Source organism: Ascaphus truei, chromosome 1, assembly GCF_040206685.1.
Source record: "Ascaphus truei isolate aAscTru1 chromosome 1, aAscTru1.hap1, whole genome shotgun sequence".
Taxonomy (NCBI): Eukaryota; Metazoa; Chordata; class Amphibia; order Anura; family Ascaphidae; genus Ascaphus; species Ascaphus truei.
Window position 1 is genome coordinate 464,969,523 of NC_134483.1, and position 6,323 is coordinate 464,975,845.

Genomic DNA, 6,323 nt, shown 5'->3' on the forward strand with positions numbered 1-6,323 from the left:
TTCCAGTGATGTATTGCATCTCGTTACTTTGTTACAGTTTTGAGTCAGTATATGCATGATGCTGTACAAATAAAACAAAGTGATTGTGCTATCTTCTTTTCCTTGTTCTTTTTTCTGTAGATTCAGTTCTTTGAGCAAGCAGCAGCAGCAGCAGCAGCAGCAGCAGCAGCAGCAGCAGCAGCAGCAGCAGCAGCAGCAGCAGCAGCAGCAGCAGCAGCAGCAGCAGCAGCAGCAGCAGCAGCAGCAGCAGCAGCAGCAGCAGCAGCAGCAGCAGCAGCAGCAGCCGCCGCCCCCTAGTGTCCTTTTAACCTGTATTCAAAGGAAGAAATCGCTTATAGAATCAGAATTCTAATGTAATTATTTGCAAACTTTTGTATGTTCACTGGATCTAATATCCAACTATCAATTGCCAAGTTCTTTCACTTTTATAGCCTTGACTTAATATAATTAAAACAACGTCATGGAAAACGCTCTATCAATTGCCATCTCTTATTGAGATGTATATTAACGTAAGCTTGTTACACACTTTATGATTTCACACGTTTTCTAATATATCACTCTATTTTCACTTAGTGCGCTACTTTGTCACTATGTTTTACAAATACATTGAGTATATTGACAAAAGTAATGTAATGAATCACTCAAGGGTTATGGAACGCCTTTTTAAAACACTGTCAGTACCAATTTACAGTTCAGCCACCAACACTTTCAAAACTAAAGCTGTCACACATTTTAATCTTGTCTGCAACTGTTACATACGCCTATAACATATATGATCTCTTACTGTGCATGCAATGTCTTGTATATAATGTATAACCCTGCTCACTTAATGTAACTATGTATTTGTCATCATAACTCGGTGCCCAGGACATACTTGGAAACAAGAGGTAACTCTCTGTATTACTTCCTGGTAAAACATTTTTATAAATAAATAACATTGCTTTGAAGGAGTGGTTAATCCCATTCCCTTGGGTGCAGTCAATCATAAATGTCCAATAGCCTTTAGCTAGGTTTTTCTTCCAGATAAGGGGAGCACCGATGTTCACAACGTGGATATGTGAAAACACAAAAGTATATACCGTATACAATAGTGAAGCCAGTAAGGTTGTGGGTGAGGGATAAATCAAGTGGTAAGTATTGCACTCACAAATTGCCTATAGTAGTTGGGCATATCAGAGACCCAATCTCTCTCTGACGGGAGCAGATGTTGTAAACAGCATCGTGGGTAACCAATGGATGATATCCCTCCAGTGTATCTCAAAAAAAGGAGACTTGCAATGGTACAGTATATCTATACTTATATTGCAGAATCTCGAATCAGATAATGATCAGGTAAAAATGTGGGCTCATATTTAGCACAATGGCAATGCACATAAATAAATAGTATGGAGATTCACAGGTGTCTGAGCCGGTTCCTGCTCTCTCACTCACTTTTTCCTGGTTCCCCGCGGCACTTCAGGTGACGTCGTCAGTAGTGTGGGAGGAAGAAGCTGGATCGGATACCTCCAGCTGCCAGGACCCCAGGCTCTGCTCATCAGCGCTAGCGGATCGATTCGACACGTTTTGCCTAAGCTTCATCAGGAGTCTTGACCCCATCTATCCCTTCACAGTATTTATACCCCTCACAGCTCATTATTGAATCAGTACTTCTAATTAAATAGCGCATTCCTTCTTTGTCAGAAACCGTACTGTACTGCATGCTATGGGCGTTCTAAGAGGGTAGATGGTTTTGTATAAATACAGACGTGGAAATCTCTGCCGCACAATTATGATGAACATTACTTAAAACAATTTTATACAGGTGTAGCCCGGTGCCCCGAGTGGTGGTCCCCAGCCCCAGATCTGTGCTTGGCCTCCGCTGAGTGGGGAGTGTGGGAGCTGTTGTGGGGAGAAGCGAGCGCATCGCGGGGATTTCGCCGGCTGCCGCTGCAGACGGGCACCATGTTTGATGCACGCGCAGGTCAGAGGTTCGCACATGCGCAGAGGCAAGTGCGCGCGGGAGAGGGACCCTGCGACCGTTAAGTTTAGTTTAAAAAGTGACACCCTGCGACAGTTAAGTTTAGTTTAGACAGGGACCCTGGACAGTTAGTGTGTGTGAGAGGGATCCTGAACAGTTAGTGTGTGTGTGAGAGGGACCCTGGACAGTTAGTGTGTGTGTGTGTGTGTGTGTGTGTGTGAGGGACTGCAGAACCTTTTCTGAAGTGCAGTACAACTTGTCCTATGCAGTGGTAGCAGAAACTGTTGATGGGGCAGCTCCAGTAATAGAATAGGGAGCTCGCGCTGGCAGTTTTGAATAAGAGCAGTTAGTATAGCTCAGCTTCAGAGGCTGCAGTTAACATGTTGCTAGGCAACCAGTGAGGCTGTGAGATGTTAGTGGCAGTTGAGATATTTTTGAATAGAGACAGTGAGAGAATTGGAGAGAAAGGGACAGTTCAGGGAGTTGGGATCAGGACACAGAGGGGGAAGGTAGGGACCAGGGAGAGTGTGTCCCTTGGACTAGGCCAGAGAGTTTCCCCCTAGGTCCTAGATAGATCCCCTGAGCCACAGTAGGTCTGCTGAGAGGTGTACAGCAGGGAAGGCCTTGAGATAGGAACCTTTCCCCAGTAGTATACAGAAAGGGATATTAGCTGCAGGATGTTGCAGCTGGTGTGTGACCCGAGGCCTGTGAAGTAATATGGGTCCTCACTACCAGAGATTCGTGTGAGACAAGCTGCAGGACATTGGCTGAAGGGAAGTGCAGCCTGTCAATTAAGAACAGTATCAGAGACTCATTTAAAGGGATACAATCCGACGGGAGACCCCTCCAGAAGCATCGGCCTGAGGAGTCATCCAGGAGAGGAGCCGCAGGTTGTGACGCGGATCCCCGGCGCTGACCCAAGGAGTTCTAATAAGTGTCCTGGTCCGGTCTGAGACCAGGAAGGTATCGTTCATGTGCGCCACCGGGCCCCAACACCAGGGAAGCGCACTATCCCCTCACACACACACTCTTTGAGTAAGGGACTTACTTGGGACATCACAGGGTTACGTGCTCAGGCACTCAAGTATTCTGTGGGTTCACCCTGGAGGTGTTATGGGTTGGGATAGGCCTATCAGGCCCGTGTTATGTAAAGGCTATAAGTTATGATGTGTTCAGTAAACATGGTTATAATATAACTGAGCGTGATTATTGTGTATATGAGTTCCGGCGAGGGGCTCCTCCCACTACGCCGGGATCCCTTGTCGGTGGAGGCGCTGCACCGTGAAGATAAGTGTATACCCCAGGTTCCCCGTGGCGGAAGCTCAGCCCTCCTGGTTGCCAAACAGGTACAGCACCACACTGATAAGTAGTCACCTACCCACCCCAATCTCACTTAGGGTGGGGGTAAGAGGGCTACACATATATAAGTAATAACTAAATCTATTAATACAAATATGTGTAACCTAAATGTATAAATGCAAATTAAATTAAACTCCCAAATAAATGGATACTAATAATAGCCTATCACTTTAATAACATTTAAAATGATGACGCATGGTAACGGAGCAACAACTCTAAAAAAGAAGAAGCCGGCAGATAAAGAGCAATAATTAATTTACTTCAAATATACATAAAGAAAAAAGAAAAACTGGGCTAGCAGAAAGACCCAGAATGACCAAAACAAATTGAGATATAAAGTGAAAGTGACAGCATCTAAGCAAACATAAAAATAAAAATCAAGTAATAAAATCCCCTATGTCAATATCTACATTTAAGCCATTGAGGATGAGGGTTTGCATTTTATGGATCCAGTATGTCTCTTTTTTTAGTCAGACCATTTATTCTGTCCTCCCCTCCAATGTCTGGAGACTTGTTCAATTCCTTTATATGTTACATTTTTGGGGTCAGATTGATGAAAAATACTAAAATGTTTAGAGACATTGTGTGTCTGTGTGCCTTTCCGAATATTCCCTTGATGTTCAAGGATTCGGACCCGTAATGGTCTTGAAGTTCGGCCTATATATTGGAGGCCGCAGGGACACTCCAACAGCTAGCTAGGGGCTGCATGCCCTCGAGGAGGCTGGCCTCAGGGGGAATTTGTCAGCTGCCGATTAGATGTCGGTGTCACATGGTGGCTCCTGATAGGTTGGGGCTGATGCGCTGTAATCCAGCCATTGGTCCGCCGAGTGGAAGTTGGTCAGCGCGGGGTCCAAAAATCTATAGAAGGAAATGGGGGTATAGCGTTTTTTCACTGTCAAAGCAAGTGGTGCCAGAAAATGCCCTCGCTTGCATTACAGTATTGGTTCTGGTTATACTTATGTAATCAAATTAATATAAAATATATGATTGTCACAGCAACATGTTAAGGCGTTTTTGTTTGGGTTATTAATTACGATGGTCTGTTTAAAGTTGATGCTCTAGGCTGGGAGGCAGAGCTGCTTACTGTTAAAAAAATACATTTTTTATAACTGCTGGTCAGGAGGCGAGTAGTTAATATGATGATAGGTCCACATGGGACCGGACACTCTTTCTTTCGTCTTTCCACTGTTCTTGGCCGTCACATTGAAGGAGAATTTCCTTATGAACGAGTAAGTAGAGCTCAACTTTTATCTCAATCTTTGAGGAGACCGGCACTTTAAAGAAATGGTCTGTGTTGTGATGGCTGAACAAACAGGACTCTCCGTGCCTGTGGCTGTTTGCCCGTACTTCTGGAATTGTACTGTACAGATCGGTGCCTTTCAATGTATTGTGGCTACCTTTCTAAAGGATTATTAAGTCTATTTGCCTGTGTTTATGTACAGTTATCAAACCAGGCCAACTCTCACAGGACTGGAGTCAGTCTATTACAACTGCTTACTGCTTTCTTTAACCTACTTACTAATGTAAGTGAATATATTTATAATGGGACTTATTTGGTATCTATGGTAGCCTGTAGTGTAGACTTAAAGTTTCCCTAGTCACTAAATCTCACCCAAGGTTAAATGAGTTGCTGATATTTTTTTTCCAGGCTGGTTTATTTTTTAGTGTTGTAATGTAACTACTACAATAAAAAGCAAAATTAGTAAAAGCACAAATACAGACTGCATGAGCGTGAAATTACAAGAAAAATGTAGGAACTTAAATTACATTAATCTGAAAAGCCTAAATTGAAGCAGTTTCTTCTTTTTATGGCACGGTAGTTACATCTTTTTTTCATTACAAATATTTTCTTGTATATTACAGTGTATTCAGTGAAAGCTAGCAAGACTGTCTGTCATAAGTGTAGCACCTTATGGTGACAATGTTGGTATTGAGGCTCTCACAAGTAAGTTGTTGTGCAACTTATATCAATGCATTATTAAAGCGCAAGTATATGAAATTGCTTGCTTAGTATATATTTCCAAACACTACACCCACTTGAGACTTTGTCCTCATCAAATGTGGGCCACTTAAATTACTAATTGGTTTTGTGTTGAAGTATCCAAGAACCGGTTTAAAATCAATAACAGTACCAATACAAACTTAGTGTTAATTGTGATTCTCAAACCTCTCCCCAGTGACCACACGAAGTTTTAGGAATAACCAATGAAATTGCATTTCAGGAGAATGCAACTAATTTGCATATAAATAGAGGTATCTGTGGTGGCCTCAGAAATGTGGCCTGGGTAGGATACAGAGGAGAGATTTGAGAACTACTGTTCTAGTTTATCCAATCATGGAAAGAAAGGCCAGGTCCCCGCTGCTGCAGGGACAAGAACCAGGAAAAAAATAAAAGAGCGGCGCCAAACCAATAACACAATGTAAGGATATTAAAATAAACAATACTTATAGTCCTGCAGCTAGAGTCCAAAGGAGGTTATTCCAACTTCTCAACAGAAGAACGTTTGGAAAGAAATAGAGTCCTCTAGCGCGTGGTTTTATATTCTCATCCCCAGTGTGCATACATGGAAAAGACACCCACGCATGCACAAACCAAGTCCTGAACGAGGGACGAGACCAGGGAGACTACACCAGGCTGTGCACAAGCCTGGAGGAGCCTCTGCATACTGTGAGAGGAAGCTGGTGACTGGAATCTGAACCGGCAACCACGCAGACATCTCAGGAGAAGGGAACCACGTGGGGAGACTGCACTGAGGAGTGTACGCTGGAAAACCAATCCACAAAGCCTTTGCAATTGGCCGTTTGTGAGTGCACCTTTTATCTTTATTTCTCTACTGTGAATAAAAACATTATTATGCTATGCCCTCTCCTGTCTATTTCTAAAGACACCCTTTAGGTAATTTGGAGGAATACACCTGGTGGGAACTGAGCACAGGCAAGTGTCATGTTCTCTAACCTCAAGCCTTTTTGTTCCATTTATAGTGATACCTTCCTGTATTACATCACC